We start from the raw sequence: 26,170 nt of genomic DNA on the forward strand, positions 1-26,170 counted from the left end.
TCTATGATTGATTACTTTTAAGATACTACGACTATTTATGTTCACATACATACTTTAATGAGTTAGTTTTAATTTTTCATGACTTGCATGCCATTTACGATAATAGAGATATATTAATTTTACAATGATTACTATGATAGTGTTCCACTATGAGAAATCAGAATAAGAAAAGAACTACAGGGACTTCCCTGGCTGTCCAGTTGGTTAAGACTCTGTGCTTCCACTGCAGGGGGCATGGGTTCAATCCTTGGTTCGGGAACTAAGATCTCACATGCCACGTGGCACAGCCAAAAAAAAAAGGAAAAGAAGAAAAAATCAGAAAATAACTACCGAAACCATCTAAAATATAATAAGATCTAATAAATAAATAGTTGTGGATAATGATTAATTTATGAGCTCCACTATTAATACTGGAAGCAAACATACACTGATTTTATTTTGTGTGTTTTTTTAACTTTTTATTTTATATTGGAGTATAGTTGATGAACAATGTTGTGTTAGTTTCAGTTGTACAACGAAGTGATTCAGTTATACACATACAGGTATCTACACTTTTTCAAATTCTTTTCCCAATTTGGCTGTTACAGAATGTTGAGCAGAGTTCCCTGTGCTATGCAGTAGGTCCTTGTTGGTTACCCATTTTAAATATAGCAGAGTGTACATGTCGATCCCAAACTCCCTAAATATTCCTCCCCCACAACCCTTCCCCCCGATAACCATAAGTTCATTGTCTAAGTCTGTGAATCTGTTTGTTTTGTAAATAAGTTCACTTGTATCATTTTTTTAGATCCCACATCTAATATATGCATATATTAGATATAATATGATATTTCTCTTTCTCTGACTGACTTACTTCACTCAGTATGACAATCTCTAGGTCCATCCATGTTGCTGCAAGTGGCATTATTTCATTCTTTTAATGTCTGAGTAACATTCCATTGTATATATGTACCACACCTTCTTTATCCATTATTCTGTCAATGGAAATTTAGGTTGCTTCCATGTCTTGGCTATTGTAAACAGTGCTGCAATGAACAATGGGGTGCAGTATCCTTTCGGACCATGTTTATCTCTGTGTATATACCCAGGAGTCGGATTGCAGGATCATATGGTAGCTCTATTTTTAGTTTCTTAAGGAATCTTCACATTGTCTTCCATAGTGGCTGTACCAATTTACATTCCCACCAACAGTGTAGGAGGGTTCCATTCTCTCCATACCCTCTCCAGCATTTACTGTTTGTGGATTTTTTTGATGATAGCCATTCTGACTGGTGTAAGGTGATATCTCATTGTAGTTTGTATGGCAACACAAAAGACCCTGAATAGCCAAAGTAATCTTGAGAAAGAAAAATGGAACGGGAGGAATCAGGCTCCCTGACTTCAGACCATACCACAAAGCTACAGTCATCAAAACAGTATGGTACTGGGACAAAAACAGAAATATACATCAATGGAACAGGATAGAGAGCGCAGAAATAAATCCATGCACCTATGGTCAATTAATCTATGATGAAGGAGGTGAGACTATAAAATGGAGAAAAGACAGTCTCTTCAATAAGTGGTGCTGGGAAAACTGGACAGCTACATGTAAAAAAATGAAATTAGAACATTCTTTAAAACCATACACAAAAATAAACTCAAAATGGATTAAAGATCTAAATGTGCGACCAGACACTATAAAAGTCTTAGAAGAAAAGATAGGCAGAACACACTCTGACATAAATCACAGCAATATCTTTTTTTGATCCATCTCCCAGAGTAATGGAAATAAAAACAAAAATAAACAAATGGGACCTAATTAAACTCAAAAGCTTTTGCACAACAAAGGAAACCATAAACAAAATGAAAAGACAACCCACAGAATGGGAGAAAATATTTGCCAATGATTGTGACCGACAAGGGATTAGTCTCCAAAATTTACAAACAGCTCATGTGGCTTAAAATCATCAAAATAAACAACCCAATCAAAAAGTGGGCAGAAGACCTAAATAGACATTTCTCCAAAGAAGACACACAGATGGCCAAGAGGCACATAAAAAGATGTTCAACATCACTAATTATTAGAGAAATGCAAATCATGCAAGTTTCTGATTCTCCATTTGCCATCACCATGGCTCCACCTCCAGATCCTTTCTCTGCACTTCTCAGCCTTGTTATGGACTGAACCTGTGGGCTAAGTCAACCAGGCCCACTCTACCTCTGGTTTTCAGTTGTGTTCAGAGGGTGAGATGCACTGGCAGGAGACTGATGAGCAGAAGAGAGAGGTCAGTGTATTTCTATCCCTACTCCCTGCCTGTCTTGTTGCCACAGTATTGCAAGGTGCTGAGTCCCTCTAGGATAAAGGCGCCAACTCTGACTCCAGCTTCCTTACCCCAGTTCCCTATTTTTGCTACTCCACACAGTAGTGGTGTTGGCTTCCTGCTTCTGGTTAGTTTCCAATTGTCTCAACAACCCTTTTATGGTTCCTTTAACCCTACCCATACCTCTGTAACTATCCTCATTAACTTTTCTTCAGTTAGGCTTCTGGAGTAGAATTCCATTTCTTTTCTTTTCTTTTCTTTTCTTGAATTTTATTTATTTTTTTATACAGCAGGTTCTTATTAGTTATCTATTTTATACATATTAGTGTATATATGTCAATCCCAATCTCCCAATTCATCCCACAACCACCACCTTCCTGCCACTTTCCCCCCTTGGTGTCTATACGTTTGTTCTCTACATCTGTGTCTCTATTTCTGCCCTGCAAACCAGTTCATCTGTACCATTTTTCTAGGTTCCACATGTATGCGTTAATATACAATATTTGTTTTTCTCTTTCTGACTTAGAAGTCCACTTCTTGATGGGTTTTTTATTTCTAAACACTGCAAGGTGATGTTGGTATTGTTATTTTGGAAAATCATGCAGCATTGGGTTAATGGCATAGTTTAGAGCCATACTGCCTGGGTTTGAATCTCAGCTCTATCACCGGCAAATTGCTTAATCTCACTGTGACTCAGTTACCTTACTTGTAAAATGGACATAATAACTTTGTACCTGTCTCAGAGGATTGCTTTGCAATTATTAAATGTGTGATTTTTCGTAAATCACTTTAATCCATGAGTTATAGTGAATGCACACTAAATGTTACTTATTCTTATTTTATTTGTAATAAAAATGTTATTTAATGAGGTAAAAGGACAATGAATCCATTCTTGACAAGGTATAAAATGTTTTCTGGGAAGGTGAAGTAGTACTACTAAAATGTTAGTGCAAATAATTGCTTTTCCTACAGGGTGGTTCACATACCTGTATCAGATCAGGTTATAGTTTGTTAAATAAAAGCTTTTCCAGTACATTTTTAATGCCATATAAAACATATTATTTTCTTTCTCTGATCGTTTTTCGTTCACATAGAATGATTCTGTACAGGCATACCTCGTTTTATTGTGCTTTGTCTTACTGCACTTTGCAGATATTGCAATTTTTTACAAATTGAAGGACTGTGGCAACCCTACATCGAGCAAGTCTATCAGTGACATTTTCCAACAGCATTTGCTCACTTTATGTCTCTGTGTCACGTTTTGGTAATTATCACAATATTTTAAACTTTTTCATTATTATTATTATGTCTATTATGGTGATTTGTGATCAGTGGTCTTCAGTGTTACTATTGTAATTTTTGGGGGGCACCACAAACTGCACCTGTAAGACTGAACTTACTAGAGAGATGTTGTGTGTGTTCTGACTGTTCTACTGACTTTCCAACCATATCCCTCCCTCTCCTTGGTCTTCCCTATTCCTTGAGATGCAACAATAATAAAATTAGGCCAATTAATAACCCTACAATGGCCTCTAAGTGTGCAAGGGAAAGGAAGAGCCATGTCTCTCACTTTAAATCAAAAGCTATAAATAATTAAGCTTAGTGAGGAAGGCATGCCAAGAAGCTGAAATAGGCTGAAAGCAGGGCCTCTTGCACCAAACAGTTAGCTTAGTTGGGAACGCAAAGGAAAAGCTTTTGAAGGAAAGTAGAAGTGCTGGTCCACTTTACTTGAATGTTTAATTATTGAAACAAACTACATTTTTCTTTTTACAGCAAGAAAGCTGCCTCTGGCCATGTCAAATTCATGCAAATGGTTACCAATATTTTACAAATATTGCCTACATTTAAAAAATGAGATAAAGTCTCTGAGTCCCTGACTAAGGGCATTATAGATATTCTTACCATATAGACTATTGTCAGAAAGGTCACATATTTGTCCAATGAGTTAATTTTCCCACACTGGGGGTGTTAGTTTTCCAAAAACAAATAATTTAGCCATTTTATTTATTTATCTTTTTAAATCCGCATTTTAAAAGTTTATTTATCTGTTTATACACAACATTGTTCCAGAAAGGGTTTAAGGTGGCTTAAAAGACTCCATAAAATACACCAAGGAATTAGTAATGGAAGAACAAAGAATGAAGCGTATGCAAAATGCTTATGTAATCCTAGTCGTTTACTCTGGGTGGACCACAAATTTGGCTCTAAGTTTTTAGCAGGCAGTCAGAAAAGGAAACTTAGTTACATCATTTACAGTGTTCATAAAGCAAAAACAAACCAGTTACCCAAGCGAAGCACTGTTATTTCTAATATTAAGACTAGAAAGAAATTTCTCTTGAGAGGCTTCATAAAGAGGTCAGTGTATGATGTAATTAATAATCAGTGTTCTCAGTAGCAACCTAATAGGAGACACAAAGATGAATTTCACAGGGCTCTTTCTTCAATACAGGCAGATGGCATCACATCAACTTGAAAATCAGGAAAAGCAATTTTATCATGAGTTTGGGGGTTGATGGGGGGAACACAATATGATATGGTCAAGGTACTCAGCTCTTTGCTCTACTCAACAAAACCAAAGATACATTTTAGAACAACAGAGTTGAATCCAGTACCCAGAATGACTCCGGAGAAGTCCTGAAACCCTTAAAATTCTACGCAACATTTTCTGAATAGGTGCGTTTATTCTTCTTGCCAGAGAAAACATCGTTTATCAGATACACTGTACTCAGCGTACCCAGGTGATACACGTAAATTAGGAACCATTTCTTTAGACAATCTAGAGAATTAGACTACAAATTATTCATGCTATTCAGATACTTACGTTTTCTTCTTACAGCCTAGCTTATTTTTCCTCTGCAAAAAGAACCTTTTGTGTTTCCATGTGGTGCCACGGCTTGGGTGAAGGTTTCAGGGTGGTTCAAAAGTTGCCTCCTTGGGCTTCCCTGGTGGTGCAGTGGTTGAGAGTCCGCCTGCCGATGCAGGGGACACGGGTTCGTGCCCCGGTCCGGGAAGATCCCACATGCCGCGGAGCGGCTGCGCCCGTGAGCCATGGCCGCTGAGCCTGCGCGTCCAGAGCCTGTGCTCCGCAACGGGAGAGGCCACAGCAGTGAGAGGCCCGCATACCGCAAAAAAAAAAAAAAAAAGTTGCCTCCTGTTTGGAGGAAGGGGCTCGGGCAGACCAGAGGCCGCCGGGCTCTGGAGGCTCGTAGTCGCGCTGACAGGACAGCCTTTCGAAGAGATACTCGCCCAGTTCGGCCTGGGGGCCCGGCCAGACTGCGCAGGTCTGTCAGGTGCACGCCCATCTGCTTGAGGAGCTTCTTGATGAGCTCCTCCTGCCGGAAGAGGCTCTCCAGGAACTCGCAGAGCTGGGCGCCTGCGCTCGCAGAAGCCGGGGCCTGCAGGTCCAAGAGCGTCCGGTACAGGCTCCTCTCCAGGGCCGTGGCGGCCTCCGTGGCGCCCACGCTGGCGCCCCACTCCTCCGGGGACGGCTCCTGCCCGTCCTGGAGCGGGGCGCGGCCGCCCCACTGCTTCCGCATTTTCAGGAGAGAAGCTGGGCGCCCTTGCGCTTCTCCACAGCCAACTCCCGGAAGAAGCGGCCCACGCCCCACGCCTTCGAAGTAGAAGCTCAGAGAGAGGTAAGTGGACGAGGCCCGAGGTGCAGGTTGGTCAGGGGGGTGACGTTGGCCTCCACCTCGGTGGAAGAACTCTGCTGGATCGGGGGGCTCACGGTGAGTCAGCAGTTAGGAGGACTTCCCCGTAAGGTATGTTGTGAGGATGGACCCGGAAGCAGGGACCTGGGTCTTCTTCTCTCCAGCAACTTGCTAAACACTTTTATTACTTCCAATAATTTGTCTGTAGAGTCTGGGATCTTATAATAATATCATCTGTGAATAATGACATTCTCGTTTCTTTGTAGTTCTTAGGCTTTTTTTCATTTTCTGCCGGCACTGATTAGGATTTTTAGTACGAAGATGAATAAAAGTACGGATACTAGACATTCTTCTTAATTTTAAAGGGCATGTTTGTAAAGTTTCTGTTAACAGTGATGATACTGAAACCGTGGGTTAAATCCATTTCACCTGTCGTCACTAATCAAGGTGTTTTAAGATTTGCCTGACCTCCAAGCTGCACTTAGCCTAGACAATAAGGTGTTTGCCCAAGTTGTTTTCCAGCTGATATAGTTTGAGCTGAGCTGGGTAAGTCTAGATAGGACCACCCACTCTTCAGCTGGGCATTCCAGAGTGTCTGCTTGGTGACCTTTTGACATCAAAGGGCTAAAACCTCTACCCTCAGTCCATGCAGAGGCCTGTAACCTAGTTACACCTGCTCAGGATGTCAGTTACCACACCTTTTTCCAATCACCTTTCCCCCACACTCCCCATGCCTTGGACTGCCCTGCTTTATTCTTTTTTTAAAAATTTTTTCAATTTTATTTATTTTTTTATACAGCAGGTTCTTATTAGTTTTCCATTTTATACACATCAGTGTATACGTGTCAGTCCCAATCACCCAGTTCAGCACACCACCATCTCCACCCCCCTGCCACTTTCCCCCCTTGGTGTCTATACATTTGTTCTCTACATCTGTGTCTCAACTTCTGCCCTGCAAACCAGTTCATGTGTACCATTTTTCTAGGTTCCACATATATGCATTAATATACGATATTTGTTTTTCTCTTTCTGACTTACTTCACTCTGTATGACAGTCTCTAGATCCATCCATGTCTCAACAAATGACCTAATATCGTTCCTTTTTATGGCTGAGTAATATTCCATTGTATATATGTACCACATCTTCTTTATCCATTTGTCTGTTGATGGGCATTTAGGTTGCTTCCATGACCTGGCTACAGTAAATAGTGCTGCAGTGAACATTGGGGTGCATGTGTCTTTTTGAATTATCGTTTCCTCTGGGTATATGCGCAGTAGTGGGATTGCTGGATCATATGGTAATTCAATTTTTAGTTTTTCAAGGAATGTTCATACTGTTCCCCATAGTGGCTGTATCAATTTACATTCCCACCAACAGTGCAAGAGGGTTCCCTTTTCTCCACACCCTCTCCAGCATTTGTTGTTTGTAGATTTTCTGATGATGCCCATTCTAACTGGTGTGAGGGGATACCTCATTGTAGGTTTATTTGTGTGTGTGTGGTACGTGGGCCTCTCACTGCTGTGGCCTCTCCTGTTGCGGAGCACAGGCTCCGGATGCGCAGGCTCAGTGGCCATGGCTCACGGGCCCAGCCGCTCCGCGGCCTGTGGGATCCTCCCAGACTGGGGCATGAACCCGTGTCCCCTGCATCGGCAGGTGGACTCTCAACCACTGTGCCACCAGGGAAGCCCCTCATTGTAGTTTTGGTTTGCATTTCTCTAATAGTGATGTTGAGCAGCTTTTCATGTGCTTCTTGGCCATCTGTATGTCTTCTTTGGAGAAATGTCTATTTAGGTTTTCTGCCATTTTCTGATTGGGTTGTTTGTTTTCTTCATATTGAGCTGCATGAGCTGTTTATATATTTTGGAGATTAATCCTTTGTCCGTTGATTCGTTTGCAAATATTTTCTCCTATTCTGAGGGTTGTCTTTTCATGTTGTTTATGGTTTCCTTTGCTGTGCAAAAGCTTTGAACTTTCATTAGGTCCCATTTGTTTATTTTTGTTTTTTATTTCCATTACTCTAGGAGGTGGATCAAAAAAGATCTTGCTGTGATTTATGTCAGAGTGTTCTTCCTATGTTTTCCTCTAAGAGTTTTATAGTGTCCGGTCTTAGATTTAGGTCTCTAATCCATTTTGAGTTTATTTTTGTGTATGGTGTTAGGGAGTGTTCTAATTTCATTCTTTTACATGTAGCTGTCCAGTTTTCCCAGCACCACTCATTGAAGAGACTGTCTTTTCTCCATTGTATATCCTTGCCGCCTTTGTCATAGATTAATTGACCATAGGTGCGTGGGTTTATCTCTGGGCTTTCTATCTTGTTCCATTGATCTATGTTTCTGTTTTTCTTCCAGTACCATATTTTCTTGATTACTGTAGATTTGTAGCATAGTCTGAAGTCAGGGAGTCTGATTCCTCCAGCTCCGTTTTTTTCCCTCAAGACTGCTTTGGCTATTCAGCGTCTTTTGTGTCTCCATACAAATTTTAAGATTTTTTTGTTCTAGTTCTGTGAAAAATGCCATTGTTAATTTGATAGGGATTGCATTGAATCTGTAGATTGCTCCGCGGCATGTGGGATCTTCCTAGACCGGGGCGCGAACCCGTGTCCCTTGCATCGGCAGGCAGACTCCCAACCACTGTGCCACCAGGGAAGCCCTAAAAATAATATTTTAAGGGTATAAAAACATTTAAAAATGTGTTTTCATCTCCTGTCAGATGAGAAAAAAAAATGCTTTTATCTCTATTTAAATTTCAATATTGGCACACATAAAAAAGTGTCACATACCAATAGAGAAATAGAAAATATTTTAAGATAAGCTGGCTAACACTTATTAAATCATTCTGTAACTGAGAGAATAGGTAGAAAAATATTCCCCCAATATAAGGTGCATTCATTGACTAGAAAAAGATAGACAGTACTCTTATTATTTATTGTAATGACACTTAATAATGCAATGGACTTTGTTGAACACTGCATTGTAAGAAAAGAGGCAGATATTGAGTCCATATTATATAAAAATATTCTTTCAAGATTTCCAGAAAAGAGCAAGCTTTGAGTTTTACCTTATTTCTCATATACCTTCTTTTCCCTTTATTGATTTGCCTTTAATGAAAATCCCAAGACATATTTAGGATTAAATTCTAGTCAAATAATTTACTCAGTATGAACAGGAATCAAATATGTTGCAAGAATATGTGCCAGACACACATGTTTTTCACTCTCCACTATAAAGGTCTCTTCTGAAGTATATGGAATTAAATATATTGAGTAAGAATATTCTAATTGAGTTTAGAAACTGTACTGCAGGTGTCATATATATATGGGTGTAAGAAACAGTAAAATGCATGAGAAAATATAAACCTAAGTTTTTCAAACTGATGAATAATATCAAAAAATGGTAGAATAAATATAGCCATATTCCAGATTTGTCTATTATAGTGAAAAATTATATTTGACAAATTTATGAAATATATCCTTTGCCTATGCAGACTGTATGTAGACTACCTGAGAGATGTTATATAAGAAGGAAGTTTCCAAAGCCTAGGTAAGCCAGAGTCAGGTTTAGTCCACATAGCTCCTGAGGACAAAGGGAAAGTGAAACTCTCTGTGGAACTGTAAGTGTTATGTGGGAGCACAGATAAAAGAGAGGTAAGGATGTGTCTAGAAAGGAAATCTGTAAATGGAGAAAAGAGAAAGTCCTATAAAACACTAGAGAATAGAAAGGTGAACAGTTATCTCCAGAGAGAAAAATAATGGCAAAAAAATTAAAACTCCTTGATTAAACACATAGTCTTTCAAAATATATATTTATTAATGGTTAGAAATGTAAGAAAATATCAGGCAAGAAAATGGGTGAAGGTAGGGACCTTCAGATACAATGAGAGCACTATGACCCGCTTTCTCCACTAAGAACACTTGGCAAATATGGTAAACGTGAGCTTAGTTTTTCACACAATCACTAGGAATAGGGAAGAGAAGAGTAGTGTAGTCATTCAAGATTTTCTGTTTGCCTTTGATGTTCATAGTTTTACTATAATATGTCTAAATGAGGATATCTTTGTGTTTATCCTTCTTGGAGTTTGTTAGTGTTCTTGGATGTATACATTAATGCTTTCTATCAAATTTGAAAGATGTTGGCAATTAATACTGTAAGTATATTTTCTGTTCTTCTTTCCTATTTTTTGGATACTCTCACTATGTGAAGCAAAATTATATGAACTCTGACGAAAAAAATAGTATGACTCAGATCTGCAAATAATGTCTATGTTTGGTTTCTGATAGACAAATTTATTCAAAGCTTTGACTTGCTGAGACGTACTTCAAAGTTTCCAGGTCATATAGTATATGATTCCAACACTGATTCAAATTGATACCTAATGCACTAATATTGTTATATTTTTAATATGAGTAATTTCAAAACCAGTGTTTGAAATATGTCACCATTATGTTAGTTGTATGTACAAATATTGCATAAATATTATAGTAATAATTATAGGTTATATTAAATAGTATATAATTGTGTCTCTTATCTTAATTTTCTTATTAATTTCTTACTACTTTTTATGTAATTCTGAGTAGCTTTTTTAAGCTGCAAGTCAAAATATGGGAAACAATCTTGTCTGGAGATTCATGCAGCAGCAACACAGTTTTGAGAATGTGTGGAATATAACTCTAGTACATTTTTTACTTCCTAATAAATTATTTTTAGATTTCTTCTATTCAGTAAAATTTAATATATCATATTCTGTGTTGAGTTTAAGAGTATTTAGGTTTAGGGGACATTGCTGTTCCTCAAGCAGCTAACAGTGAAAGCCAGAATAATGAAATCAAATTATAATTTACTCAGTAGTATAACAAGGATATTCTTTCAAATTAATCAGTATATCTTCAGTCAGCTTTGATTTTCATACACTCTGTTGGCTGTAGTAGATCGGGGATTCTTTACCTTGACACTACTGACATTGTACAGTGAGTAGTTATTTATTTGGGAGGCATGTTTTGTGCATTTTAGGGTGTTTAAGTAGCATCCCTGGCCTCTGTCAACTAGGTACTAGTAGTACGCCCTTCCCAGTTTGTTTTGGTTTTTTTTTAAAGAAGATGTTGGGGGTAGGAGTTTTAGTAATTTATTTATTTATTTTTGCTGTGTTGGGTCTTTGTTTCTGTGCGAGGGCTTTCTCTCGTTGTGGCAAGCGGGGGCCACTCTTCATCGCGGTACGCAGGCCTCTCACCATCGCAGCCTCTTGTTGCGGAGCACAGGCTCCAGACGCACAGGCTCAGCAGTTGTGGCTCACGGGCCCAGTTGCTCCGCGGCATGTGGGATCCTCCCAGACCAGGGCTCGAACCCGTGTCCCCTGCATTAGCAGGCAGATTCTCAACCACTGTGCCACCAGGGAAGCCCCCCTTCCCAGTTTTGATAACCAAAATTGCCTCCAGACATTGCCACATGTCTCCTGGGCGATAAAATCATATCCTGTTGAGAATTACTGCTGTTGATGATACTGTGGATAAGACTAATCAGATCTCTGGGCTGCATCTAGTGGGAGACACAAATAATAAACAAGTAAAGATGAATAAACTGGCTCAATACTGATTGTACTGAATGGTTTGAAGGTACTGTATGTGAGGATGGGTAAGTAATGAGGGATGCCAAATTCCAATGCTATGTTTAGGGAGTACTTCTTGAGAAGGTGGCTCTTGAACTGAGATCTGAAGACTAAAAAGGAGTTATCTATGTGAAGAGATTAACAAAGTGTCAGTATCTTTTAGACTAAAGGATGCCTAAATCTGCCTGGGAAATCCAGACAGATCTTTGCTTAGAAGGCTTTATATTTAAAGTAGAAGTGTAAAGAATTTGTCAGAAAATTGAAAGAAATTTTCTTTCCTCACTCTCCCATGGAATGGAAATCAAATATTCTAAGAAGTGAAAGGAAAAGAAGATGGTGTCAAAAACTGTGAAGAGTCTAGGGTTTTACCCTATTACAAGCTAACAAGTTAGCCTGCCACAGTTTCATGAATGCTGGCAGGTTTTGAGACTCCTGAGTCTGAGACAAAGGGCAAATTACTACCTACAACAATTATAGTGCCCGAATTGTTAGCATTTTCTTGTGCTAGTTTCCAGAACCTCCATTCTCATAGGGTGATGTAACAAGGACAAGGTACCAGTGACTGAAGTGTGTTACATAACAGGGGAGGGACCAAAGCTTAAGAAACCCAAATCTTTTATAATGGCTCTAAACGTGTCTGCCCTAGATTTGTCCAAGTAGGAAACACTGTTTTTGTAATACTGGACTATAAACAAACCTTCCCCAGGCAAGTTATCAGTTAAAATATATTATAGTATGGGACAAAAAGGCAGTTAGTGTCTCTAGTTGCAAGAAATGAGAGACTTAGGGCAAATTGTGTTAGAACATATGGGAACAGTGTTATGGACTGAATTGTGTCCTCCAAAAATTCATGTTAAAATCCTAACCCCCAATATGACTGCATTTGAAGTTAAGTCATTTAAAGGAGTAATTAAGGTTGAATAAGGTCATAGAGGTGGACCCTAATCCATTATGACTGGTGTCCTTATAAGAAAAGGGAGAGACACCAAGGATGTACTTGCACAGAGAAAAGGCCATGTGGGAACACAGCGAGTAGGTGGCCATCTGCAAGCCAAGGAGAGAAGCCTCAGGAGCAACCATGCCTGCCAAAGCCTTGGTCTTGGACTCTCGGGCTCCGGAATTGTGAAAACATTTACGTTGTTGAATCCACCCGGTTTGTGATATTTTGTTATGGTAGCCCTAGCAGAGTAATACAAAGAGTAAGCACATTTGGAACCTGAAATCGAGGTTATTTATTATGTAAAGAATGAGTCTTTAGGGAGAAAGAGAAAAGCATAATCTTCATCAGTACATGGGAGGATTTATGTGTCAAAATTTTTGAAGAGTCTGAGATTTTGCCTACTTACAAGCTAACAAGTTAGCAGGTCACAGTTTAGTATGTTCTGATAGAATATATGAGATTCTGACTGGGTAAGAGAAGAATAGTTTATTACTCACAGCAAGAGCAATAGCCAGATTATCAGCATTTTTGTCCTGGTTCCCTGAGCCCTATTTCCTGGAGGACCCGATGACCCATGAACATGCAGTGGTTGAAATTACAGGAAAGAAAATCTGAGCTCAGGGAATCTGAAGTTTTTTTAATGGCCAGAAGTATGGTGCCATTTTGCACTAGAGGAAGACTGTGTCTTCTAAGGATGTAAGCCCACCTGGCCTTTGCGCCAGATAAGAAACAATCTCTGTTGTCCTAAGCTGTTTGCTATATAAACAGCTTTTAAAAGATAGTCTTTTAAAAGATAGTCCAAAAGAAGGGGAGTCAATACCTCCCTTGCAAGATGTATGAAAACAGGAGAGAACAATGAGAAATTACTTTTGAACATTAAAAAGAAAGCAGAGAAGGAAAAACCAGCATATTTTTTGGGGAGAAATGTCTTGCATATTTTTGTTGTTGTTGTTGTTAAGTATCTTTTAAAAGGTAGAATGGGTGGTTGCTTCTGAAGTACAGTTTAAGAAGAAACAAGATGATGGGTCCTACTGCAAAATATTTCTCGCTTTATGCATGGCTAATACCCAAAATGCTACCAGTGCATTTTAGCCTTTGTGAAAAATATTGCACCACCCATAAAGTCTTTTTCTTTTTTTTGGAAAACAAATAGTCCTGGGAACAAGAAGACATTGTAACTAACCTTTCGGTGTAAAGTAAATTTGGCTCAGTGATTTCCCTCCTAACAAGAGAAATAGGAGTACTGGATAGTAGTAGGAGATCCTATAAGGTGGGAAGATATAAGAAGAAAATGCAGGTGTTAAAGACACTCTTTATTTATTTATTTATTGCCACTGCCACACAGCATGTGGGATCTTAGTTCCTGACAAGGGATCAAACCTGTGCCCCCTGCAGTTCAAGCGTGGAGTCTTTACCACTGGACCGCCAGGGAAGTCCCAAAGACACTTTAAACAATATTTATCTTAGAACTGTCCGTCTTGTTCATATGTTGCAATAATTATCTATGTTTAGAATTATACCATAGTACACTGGCTTGTGTACTCTATTAAACATGTGTGTTAATGGTTTTTATAATGCCTGCTAATTTTCCAAAACTCCATTTTTAAATAGATTTTACATTTAAAACAAAAATTAATAGTGTTCATCTTTGTGGATAATTAAATTTCTGCATCTATTAATGAGTGCAATATTAAAATGACTCCATAAAATTCTGAGTCAAGGCTTAAAAATTAATCAACATAGTCAATATACTAAGGTATTTCTGTATGCAAAACTGAAATTCTACTCTTATTAAAATATATTTAATAGTTTTACTATGCTTATGTTATACTATATTTTTATTATGTATATGTACATAATAAAAATATACATATACATAATGCTTGTAATATGTATAGTTATAGCCTGAAAGAGACTTTTCCATTTTGTATGTACCTGAATTTTATAGTGTCAAATATATGGTACAAACTATAAATTCCCAAACTATGTAGAGGCAGGGCAATGCACTGTAAAGAAATTGAACTGAAAAAGATTCCTTTAAAGAAAGAGCGACTCCATAATGGATACAAAGAATTTGGATAGACAGGGACAATGAAGGTATAGCAAACTGGAAATAAATCGTGGCATAAATGATTAAAGACAGGAAGTTACTATGGACTGAATTGTGGCTCCCCACCTCCCGAACATTTGTATGTTGAAATTCTAACCTCCAATGTGACTGTAGTTGGAGATAGGAGATAATTTAGGTTAAATGAAGGAACAAGGTTGGGCCCTAATCCGATAGAGCTGATATCCTTATGAAGAGGGGAAGAGACACTAGGGCTCTCTCACTTTCTCTGAAAGGAAAGGCCAGTGTGAAGATGTCTGTCTGCAAGCCAGGAAGAGAGGCTTCATCAGGAACCAGTCCTTCTGGTACCTTCATTTTAGGCTTCCAGACTCAAAAACTGTGAGAAAATAAGCTTCTGTTGTTTGAGCCACCTAGTCTGTGCTATTTTGTTATGGCAGCTTGAGCTGACTAACAGATATGTAAGGGATCTTTCAAGATAGTTGATATGCAGTCTAGGTAATATAGAAGCTTGGTACAAATGGCCTTTTGTTACAGGAGATAAGGTCTATATAGTTTGTAAATAAACAAATGAATAAATGAGTGAATATGCACATGACTAAGTGAATGTGTGAGAGAATGAAATCAAAGCAAGTCCATGACAGACGTTGACGGCCTTGAAAGGAGACTGAAAAATTATTTTTTGGCAGCAGGAAGCAGCTACAAATGTTTGCTTAGTGGTGAGACACAATGAACACCATGTAGGAGGATTAATGTGTAAGCCGTTTATGTTTTTTCACTCAGGAGGAGAGAGGCTGAATCCAAAAAGGGTTACTAAAATCTATGGTGTGATGAGCTCTTGGTCTGAGGGAAGAATAGTGTTGTAATAAAAAGGAAGGGAAAGATGGAAAAGCGATGAGAGGAGTCATGGTTGATTTTATCAGTGAGGGAGGAACCAAATGTGGATCTGTGCCTTAAATCCTAAGAGCATAGGGGACAGTGACACGGAACTCAATTTTGTGAGTCAGTTTGGTGAAAAGAAAATGTTTGAGTTGGAAAAAAAGATTTGAGATGACAACTGGGTATATGAGGGAGAATGACTGGGAGACTGTATAAAATAGATAAATAATGAGGTCCTACTATACAGCACAGGGAACTATAGTCAGTATCTTGTAATAACCTATAATGAAAAGAATATGAAAAAGAATATATATATATTCTTTTTCATATATTTACAATGTCATGTTAGTTTCTGATGTACAGCAAAGTGATTCAGTTATATAACATCGCAAGTTAACTATACTTCAAAATTTTCTAGTTGTCCATGATGGAATAATAGATATCTACATTATCTGCTAAACATCATTGTTTTATTTAATATCGCCATAGTTTCTATAACTGGACTTATGGGATAGTTCATGGCTGAATTGCATTACCCATCAGAACTCGAGTTCTTTTCTAAAAACCATGGGTTGAATATTTTTAAAATAAATTTTTTTAAAATTACAGTACTATTCAAAGTCAGTATAATTAAAATGAGTCTCGTTTACACTAAATATGCTTTATCTACACACTCAGAAACATAATACAAAGATACTACTTTTTCCTTCAGTAAAATAATACATATCTAAATACAGTTGACCTTGAACTACATGGGTTTGAACTGTGTGAGTCCACTTATATGTGGATTTTTAAAAAAAATGATATATAGTCAACCCTTTGTATTTGTGGCTTCTGCATGGGCAGATCCAGCCAACCACCACTGGTTGAATCCAGGGATGCAGAACCCACAGATACAGAGGGCCACTATGGGACTTGAGTCTGTGAACTTTGGTATTTTGTGGCAGGTCGTGGAAGTAATCACCCTAGGATACTGAGGGAGGATTGTAGTAATATATTTGGCATAGTAGTGGTAAAAATAATTGCCAATGTTAATAGAGTGGTTACTGTATATCAGGCACTGTTCTAATGCTTTATGAGTATAACTTCATTAATCCTCCAGTAATAGGTACTATTATTAATCTTATTTTTACAGATGAGAAATCTAAGACCCATAGAATTTAAGTATCTAAGACAAAATCCAGATTTTGTGGCATGGTAGACTGGATCTAGGGCCCATACCCTTAACCACAATGCATAGACAATGAAGTAGAAATTAAACATCGATTTGGATATTTTTGTAACCTATAGTATTAAAAAATACCATGATTTACCTGTGTCATATCCAGATATGAACTAGTTTTGTTATATTACCTTTATGTAAGAAGTACCAGTACAATCAGCAACTGAGGAGGGGTTGTGCACATTTTTATCTCTAACAAAACCTGGAAGATTTCTATAGTTCAGAATATAATTACCCCCTAAAAAGTTAAATTGAGGGAACACATATGCATGAAACACTTCTGATAGGTCTGAGAGTTTGAAAATATGGGGTTGGTGTAAAATGGGTAAAGGGTTGATGCTTCTCTTGAAACAAATTTTTATAATTCTCCCATAATAAATCAAAGGAAATATTAATATATTAAAATTTGAAATGTGACCTAGTTTTTTTTTTTTTTAATTTCCAAATGCTTCCTCAACAATGATAAAAGAGTTGAGCTAATAGATGTTGTATATCTACTGGTGATGAGTCAGCCAGTGAAGAATAAGGCCCTAGTTCTGGTGAAACATCATGTCAATTGATATTTTGAGGCCCAAGCTTATGACTCTGAGTCTACCCATAAAGAAATTATGAGACCTAGGAGTGGAATTGCTGGGTCATATGGTAGTTTTATTTTTAGTTTTTGGAGAAACTTTCATACTGTTTTCCACAGTGGCTGCACCAGTTTACATTCTCACCAACAATATATGAGGGTTTCCTTTTCTCCACAACTTGCCAACATTTGTTATTTGTGTTCTCTTTGATGATATCAAAAGATATCTCTGAATGATATCTCTTTGTGGTTTTGGTTTGCATTACCCTGATGATTATCAATGTTGAGCACCTTTTCATGAGCCTGTTGGACATCTGCATGTCCTCTTTGGAAAAATGTTCAGTTCTTCTACCTGTTTTTTAAATATTGCAGATATTTTCTCCCATTCTGTAGGTTGTCTTTTTTGTTTTGTAGAAGGTTTCCTTTGCTGTGCAAAAGCTGTTAAGTTTAATTGGGTCTGGGTCCCATTTGTTTGTTTTTACTTTTATTTCCTTTGCTTTAGGAGGCAGATTCTAAAAATATTGCTATGATTTATGTAAAAGAGTGTTCTGCCTATGCTTTTCTCTAAGAGTTTTATGGTTTCCAGTCTTACATTTAGATCTTTAATCCATTTTGAGTTTATTTTTGTATATGGTATTAGAGGATGTTCTAATTTCACTTTTTTTATATGTAGCTGTCCATTTTTCCCAGCACCATTTATTGAGTAGACTGTTTTTTCTCCTTTGTATATTCTTGCCTCCTTTGTCATAGATTAATTGACCGTAAGTGTGTGGGTTTATTTCTGAGCTCTCTATTCTGTTCCATTGATCAATGTGTCTGTTTTTGTACCAGTACCATACTGTTTTGATTACTATAGCTTTGTAATATAGTCTGAAGTCAGGGAGCATGATTCCTCCAGCTCTCTTCTTCTTTCTCAAGATTGTTTTGGCTATTTCCTGTCTTTTCTGTTTCCATACACATTCTAAAATTATTTGTTCTAGTTCTGTGAAAAATGCTACTTGGCATTTTGATAGGGATTGTAGATTTCCTTGGGTAGTATGGTCATTTTAACAGAAAATTAAGTCTTCCAATCCAAGAACATCATATATCTTTCCATCTGTTTGTGTCATCTTCGATTTCTTTCATTAGTACAGATCACAAAAACACAAATACTGTATGATATCACTTATATGTAGAATCTAAAAAATACAACACACTAGTGAATATAACAAAAAAGAAACAGAGTCACAGATATAGAGAACAAATTAGTGGTTACCAGTGGGGAGAGGGGAGGGAGGAGGGGCAATATACAGGTAGGGGATTAAGAGGTACAAATTATTATCCTTGTACAATATATCCATGTATATATATTGTACAACACAAGGACTATAGCTCTGAGAACTGCAGAGTTGAGCCATTAATAACAACACCTAGTTATAACTCATTTATGACAAAGAAAAAACATCTTGACTTGGACTTTGTTTAACTCTGACTAGGCCAGAAGTGATAGAGTTGGGGACTAGATAACTTGGTGCCATTTCTGTTTCATCCTTTTTGTACATGATAAAGCTAATCATACTCATTATTCTGTGGTATTTCTCAGGTTATTAAATTTACCCTTTGTCTCCAATACTACCTATCAACAATTTACTTCTTCACATTTTTCTCATTCCTGGCTATCACAGTTGTTATCATACATAAAATTTTTCCTCCTCAGTGCCCTTCTTCTTCATTTCCAGCACCAAAGCATTTATTTTCTCCTTTATATCTAGCAGAACAGCATCCTGTCTGAGGCCTCCAGGCAAGACGACTCATTCTCAAACACTTGTACTTGAATCTGAAATAATATTATAACAGCTCCTCAATAAAAGTGGTGCCCTCCTTACAAACAATTCTTTTACAAGCTACCAAGCTACCAATGGAATTATATATATGTATACACACACACACACACACACACACACACACACACACATATATATAAAATTCTTCCTCATATAGAATATGTATATGTTTAAATAATGTATATGTAAACATATGTACACAAAGGTGGAATTTATTCAGTACCAGAGTTACTAAGTGACTTTCTCAAAGCATAAGCATGGTGGGTACAGAGCTGGCATACAAAGCCAGGGTATCAGACTAAGAATCTATTACTTTTTCTTAAAAAACATATCTCAGTGTTTTATGTATAAACATATTATTGCATTATTTTATATTTATGATATTAAGAAATCTCTTTGAGGTATTTATGAAGTAGTAGAGTGCTTGCTGGCAGGCCTCATTTTCAAGTAATAAGGCATTTCTCCTACCAGAAGCTAAGGTGAATTGCCATGAGGTGAAACATTGATTGTGCATAAGCAAAATATTGATTATGCATACTTCTCCACATACAGGGAATATGAAATATCTAGGTACCTAAATTCTAGCAAGGTAGGATCTTCTTTTGAAAGGGGACTCTATTTAAGAAGGAATAAGAGAAGAACAGACTTTGAGAAAAAAAGCGTAATGTATATCTTCCAGGTAACTGGAAGATACACATTTATCACCTAAAGTCAGATAACTTGCATTAGTCAAGATGAATTGCAAACAATAGTAGTTCAAGAATGAGGGAAATATACTGGTAGGACTAGGGAATTTCACGCAACTGCTTCGCTGGTTGGGTGCCATGGCTAACTGGAACTTCTAAAACTCTGTGCTCTCCATGTTTCATCTCGTCTTTCTGCCTCATTATTCTCGGATCAACTTCTTCTGCATGACTGGAAATGTGACAGTCTGTACACTTTAAATCTCTTGCCTTTGCTATTAGAGTGACCGACATTCTGATATATAATGCCTGAAAGTTGTGAGACTAATATGCTAATTTTTAAAGAGGTAACCACGTTTAAGTCAAGCAAATATTGAAGAGAGGCAGGGTCACTTAGCACAAATATGGGCACTGGGGCCCCAGTTCTGCACATTAGAAAAATACATTAATAACAGTATTAATGTATACTGTATTAATGTATACTGTATAATGTATTAATTAACAGTATTAATTAGAAAGTGCAGCTGCACATAACAATTACTTTTCCCTTTTTGAGAAGGGATAAAATGATGGTGGCAGGGGGAAATTTTTAAAAATATATTACAGAAAAGTCACTGTAGAGACTAAGCTTATGAATTAAAATTATGTGGATGTATTCAAAACCAACTTGGTTTGGAGGTTGGTCATGGAGTGGATATTTGTGTGCAGAGTAGTACAAGAAATGCAGTATTCCCTAAAGTCATTAAATAAGCTGATCATGTTTTAGAATTTCCTCACACCAAACTGGTCAGATCCTTAACTCAGGCTGTGTAACTCAATCAGATTGACAGCACTCTCAGTAGCAAAGGTTATTATGATTGCAATTGAATTGGAGCTCTGTGATTAATTCCCCTAAAATTTTGAAGAGGAGAAATCAACCTGAATCATCATATGAAACACAGGCACTAAAAGGCAATTCATTCAGAAGCTGCAAGTGCTCAGCAAAAGATGGAGTTAATTAATTTGGCCCTATACTCAACAAAGATAGTTAATGTGATTAATTTATGCCCTTAAAGGAATATCAGTTTCTTGAGCTAGAAAACTTACTAGCTTTCCCATGCACACTGTAGTTATGCCAGAACATAGGAGTATGTCTACCTCCTTATTCCTCCTTCTCCTTTGCCTTTACTCACTCTCCTCTTTGCTTGCCAACATTTACAACTCATGTTTATAACTGCCTTAATTCCCCATAAACTAAAAATGTAATAAGATACTGCAAAATGTAGTACTTCTTTAGTGATGTATTGGGTGGAGCAGGGTTTGATATTCTCAGTCAGCCATTTATAGCCAGAATTGTGAAAGCCCCTTTTGGCACTAGATTGAAGGCATGATAAATGGGGGCAATGGACAAGCAAAACAAAAAAGCAATTTCTCCCATATGAAGGTTTTGCTGTTTTAGTCATAAATAGCCTAACTAAAATTATACCACATATTAGGTAAATGAAGAGTGAATAAGTAAAAAAGTTTGGTTTCAATATTTCATTTTTTTACCATTATTGTCATTTATTTATTTGTGAAGTGATGACAGGTACTTGGCTTTATCCGAGCTATTAGAGAAGACAGAGTTCCTGCCCTAACTGTTTCCTATTCAAAATGCATAAATTCAGGAAGCAAGACATGGTTTCTTTCATATAGGGATGAAGTCTTTTTTTTTCACCCCAAAGTGTGACATTTTTCTGCTAATTTTTCTCTACTTAAGGGAGGGAATAATAAACGACCAAAAAAAGAAAGAAAAACTTCTGAGGATAAGTGAGTAATCATTAGCATAAATCCAATATTGTAAAGGAAGAACACTTCATTTGATTATTAAAGTTATACAAAGCATTACAATATCAAACATGCCTAATAATTGGTGAAAAAATCATATTTTAAGGCAAGACAAGAAAAATTTAAACATAAAATTTTTCTCTGCTCCTTTGGGCCACCTCCCACCTCTCTAGTGTGTATTGTGCATCTGCATTATACATTAGCCAGACCTCCTCAATGGCAGAAATACTTGCTCAGTCATAAAGATCAATTTTTCTTCTTCTGGCACCAGCCATGTAACCCCTTAGAATATAACATTACTTACTTATGACCTTATTAATGTTACCAGCTGTATTACTTGTGTTCTGCCTATTCTACAAGATTGTTTCTTGCGTTACCAAACATGTGATTGAGCCTCCAATAAAAATGACTAGGCGACTTGGAACAATTGACCAAGTATATAGTTCCATAAGATCAGTGATTGTAATAGTGTCACTATAGATAAGGGAAGAAGCAACAAGAGGGAACCATTTCTTGGACCATATCAGCCTAGTAAGACAGGCGGTCTGGAGGCTATTGTTAACAGGGCCCAGTCCAGTAATAGCACACTGAGCGGCCTATCAATGAAATCTTCGCCTGACATGGGGATGAGAATTCCTAGCAGCATGAGACAAACTAGTCATGAAGTGCCCCCCAAACCTTGGTTGAAATTAAGACCAAAAGAGGGGTGTGGGGATTGTAAAATAAGGAATATTGCCCACCATCCAGTTCTACAAGAATCAAGTCATTAGCCACTGCAATTACTGACCTACAATATACACTGAAAGAAATTTGAAATTCGGGGAAAATATCAGGATAAGGCATTTTGTGCTTTTGCAAAACTGGCAGAACTGGCCCTCAGATAGTTAGATGTTTTCAGGAGAAAATTTTATGAATTTTCATATGCAGTTTCGTGCATCTCCCCATACTTAGAAAAGCACTAAAACCGTTAACTTAGATATCTGTTCCTCATGAATAGCAGTAACTTTCTTCCAAGATGTGTGCTTGATTGCATGTACCCCTTCGCCAAAATCATATATATACTGGCCTTCTTACCTCTTTGGAACAGTCTCCAGAGATATCTGAAAGACAATCTCCTGGGTTATAATCCTCAGGTTGGCTCGAATAAAACTTTCCATTTCTTTCTTAGGTTGACTATTGATTAATTTTTTTGTCAACCTTAATAAATATCCTTTTTTACTAGGAAACAATATCAAAAAAAGACTTCTGAGCAAGAATATCAAGTCACTTGGTTAGAGATCTTATAATGGAGAGAAATAAAGGAAAGGAAATTTTAAGAATAAACACAAATTTTTGTCACATAAATAAAAATATAAAAGCCTTATCTCTCAGACTGAAAGTCTGTCCATGAATTGTGTTCTTTTAAAGACCAGAAGAAACTACTGTCTTACCAATAATTTTTCATTATGTCATTTGTAGAGGAAAAAAAGGAACAAAGTTTTTTCCTGTACTTTCCCACTGAAGTCAAAGACTCAAAACTTTCTTTTGATACTATTGTTATCATTCCTGTGGAAAATGGAATGAACACACTGAAATTGTGCTTTTGAATTTGTTTCCAATTAGTAATGATTGATTGTATGCATATTTGTTAAATCATTTTTGGTGCAGAGACAAAATAAACATTGATGCCTCCAAACCAATACCCAGATGGGAAATAAAGCCAGAAAAGGCAGCTTCCAAACCTTCCCTATAGCACTTGAATTATGTTTTAAAAGATTTTATCATCCTGTTTTCAAAGTTTTGTAGAGGAGGGTTGCATTTTACTTTTCATATATTACACATGAGGTTACCTGTCTCTTCAGTTAGAGTCTAAGAAAATCCCAGAAAATCCTTGTGCAAAGATGTTCCATTTTGGTCTGCTGCACTTTTCTTTGGCAAACTTTTGCAGCTTGTCAGCATTACAAAGTACGACAATCTCCAAAGTAGAGGGTGCCAGCAGGACAACAGGAAATACCCACTACAATAAAAGAGTTTATAGCGTTTAAAAACTTATTTTCCAGGAGCAGAAGAACTGATCTTCTCAACAGACAAATGTAAAACACTTTACAGTTAGAAAAACTATGCTTCACTTTTTCTCATAATTATTTCAAACAGCTCTAGTTGAAAGATATTCCTTGCACTCAAGGAAAATCAGCAAACAGTTATGGTAACCCACATGAGTTTGTTTCTTGAGCATGAAAGCATTTCATAGTGAAAGCCCAGGAAAGCTGATGACTAAAAATAAATTTACATACATATTTCTTTGATAAAATAGAGCTTTTATAGTTATAAATTACTCCTGTGTGTGGTCTCACTGTTAAAATATCATTATTATTTTTTGTTCTTGTTCTCTCGGGTATATTTAAGATAACTCACTTGCAGGTGCACATTTAAAAACTCCATTTTTAAATTTCTTTTAATTTTCGAATTTATGGACATCTACAAGATGAACTTAAACAGACAGAATAAATAGAAGTATTCTTTTAAGTAAGTTCAATAGTTACATCCAATAGAAAGAAGGATCTGCCAGGAAGAGAGGCCCTTAATCTGTTTCCCAGCCAAAAGAAAACATCACCCGTCAAAACTATTCCCAGACCAGCGAGAACAAAGTTCTTCATTCACAAAGTAAAAGACGCCAAGGACAACCAGAATGTTTATTGAAATCCAAGGAATAGCTTTGATTGCAAAATATTCAGTCTTTTTAAGTGGAACTAAAATTTAATTTGTAGATAGTTGCAACTTACTGCAATTAGGAAGAGATTTCACTATCTTCTCATGAAATGTCCTTGTGTACTTCATATTTATTCTGTTTTAAAATACATCATGGTTTATATATCAAACTCCTGTTCTTATGTTGTTGTTTTTATTCATAAAAATCACACCCTTTGTGCAATCCACTTCAGAAGTGTATCACATGAAGACTCTTTGTTCTAACCGAAGACATTTTTCTTCTCTTGTTTCTAAAATCAGTTCATGGATATTAAGACATATTTCACACACACACACACACACACACACACACACACACACACACACAAAATGGCATAGTGTGTTCAGGGAAGGGTCATAAATCAAGTGAAGTTTAACTGTATTAGTTAAGTGTGAGGTTCAGGATGGAAAAGATAATCAGAATCTATTGAGATCTTTAAATGCCTTTTCAAGAAACTTGGATTTGTCTCACAGGCAATACAATAGCCTTCCTGTTTGGGGGGTTGTTTTGTGTAGGGGGGGGCGGGTAGATGGGGTAGAGTGGGGTTTGGATGGGAGATAGCATGATCAGATCTAAATTTTAGTAAGGTCGTATGTTAACAATGTAATTAATGGCCAGGAGAGCAGAAAGTCTAGACTCTTGGATAATAGTTAATAAATTTTTCTTTTCACTGAAATAGCCAAGTTTGAAATGATGAAATACTGAAATTAAAAAAATAAAAGGATGGAGAGAGGAAAGGGAATTAAATAGCACTCTGAAGGTGAGATTGATGAGGTATTGTGATTTCTTGGAGGTAGAGGTTAAGGCAAAGGATATGACAAGGATTTTAAAGTGGGAAGTTGGAAGAAGTGTTACCCTAATAATCGATATAGGAAGTAAGTATGCAGAGACAAACTGGTGTTGAAGAAATAGATGAATTCTGAGAAGTAAGTTTCAGTCAATAGTATTATTAGTAGTTATTTATTGGAAGATAAACATCAAGCAACTTGCAAGTTGTTACCATCTTCTTGTTACCACTTTCCCACAATGAGAGACTAACCCACCACACTGGGCATGAAATAACAAAGCAATGAAATCTCAGAGAATTTCAGTGACAGGAACTTGAAAATAGAGTTAGACAGAAAGTCTAATGAAACCTTGTGAATATACCCAGTTTGAGAATCATTTTATAGGATTAAACTCGAGTTGTCATAATTTCTCCTCAAGGGAGCAAGGTATAAAACATATATTTTGATTTATCAAAAATAAAATGAAAACTTCACATCAGAATAACAAGAGGCAAAGGGCATTCAGAATGGGACAGAAAGCTTAAGAGTTAAAACAATAAATTGTCCCTATTAACAACTAACGGTTGACAGATGAGAGTATGTTATTCATATTTTGTTGCATAAATGGTTGACTAAATTAATCCTTTATATTCTCATTTCATTGTGTTGCAGAGTGGCTTCTTAGCTAGTTTTAAAAGTGTTCAGTTATCCTACTGAGCAATCAAACTAGACAAAACCTAACGAATGACTCTGCATGTTAGTTGGTATGAAGGTAAGTCAGAATCAGCCTTTGGATACACACTGAAATGTTTAACATACTCTCCACTATTAGTGACTTATTAATACTTGACTATGGCAAGTATCAATATAGCCAAGATCAAAAACTTCAAATCCATTATTGCCACAGATTTCCCATTCTAAACATTCAAGAAATATATATGCACGTTACGTAAGTCCAAAAACTACATTAGAGCTCCTAGGTTAGACCTTTCTGATCACCTGAGATAGTACATGTGTGAATTGCAATGATTCCTTTTGCATAAACTGTAAGGCTACATCTCTGGCATCCTTTCCCCCTTGACTCCCCTCCAGCTTTTATTTGGCCTCTCAAGTTTGAAGTCCGTCTGCTTTTAAAAA

The 26,170-nt window shown here is 37.0% G+C and overlaps 1 pseudogene; it reads right to left on the minus strand.

The window, feature by feature from the left end:
* Positions 1-4,724: 4,724 nt before the first annotated feature.
* The window catches only part of LOC113612592 (ferritin light chain pseudogene), a 98,600-nt pseudogene continuing 77,154 nt past the window's right edge, over positions 4,725-26,170 (minus strand).

The sequence above is a fragment of the Aethalodelphis obliquidens genome, unplaced genomic scaffold, assembly GCF_003676395.1.
Source record: "Aethalodelphis obliquidens isolate GAN/ISIS:26980383/991018 unplaced genomic scaffold, ASM367639v1 scaffold79, whole genome shotgun sequence".
NCBI classification, from domain to species: Eukaryota; Metazoa; Chordata; class Mammalia; order Artiodactyla; family Delphinidae; genus Aethalodelphis; species Aethalodelphis obliquidens.